The sequence below is a fragment of the Penaeus monodon genome, chromosome 34 (assembly GCF_015228065.2).
Source record: "Penaeus monodon isolate SGIC_2016 chromosome 34, NSTDA_Pmon_1, whole genome shotgun sequence".
Taxonomy (NCBI): Eukaryota; Metazoa; Arthropoda; class Malacostraca; order Decapoda; family Penaeidae; genus Penaeus; species Penaeus monodon.
In genome coordinates this window covers 33,569,120-33,569,594 of record NC_051419.1, presented here as the reverse complement: position 1 = coordinate 33,569,594, position 475 = coordinate 33,569,120, and positions in this window count along the sequence as shown.

The following is a 475-nucleotide window of genomic DNA, read 5'->3' as shown; positions in this document are numbered from 1 at the left end:
AACTTCCCCTTTCCCCGCCACAATGGGTTTTTGCAAGAACTTTTTCAACGGGTGCCTTTGCCCCCTTGACGAGCTCGATCATCAGGTGATTTCTTGTAATTATATGTATCTTTTTTTTCTCTCTCTCTTTTTCTCCTTTGCCTCTTCCTAATTCCCTGTATCTTTTTCCACTCACCTTTTTTCTACATTTACCCTTGCAAAAAAGTAAAAAAAAATCATAAAAAAATGTGAAAAAAAACCAAAGTAAAACAAACCGAAAAAAACAGGCAAGAAGTCAATAAAAAAAAAGCCCCCTTTAACACCAAATACGTTAAACAATAACGACCAGAAATAAAGCAAAAGCAACAAAACCAACAAAAACGAGGAAAAAAAAACAAAAAAAAAAACAAACAAAACAAAAAACCCCCCAACCTAACCTTACCCGGCCCTTACCGCAAAGGCCTAATTAGGATCCGCAAACACACGCTAATTAACT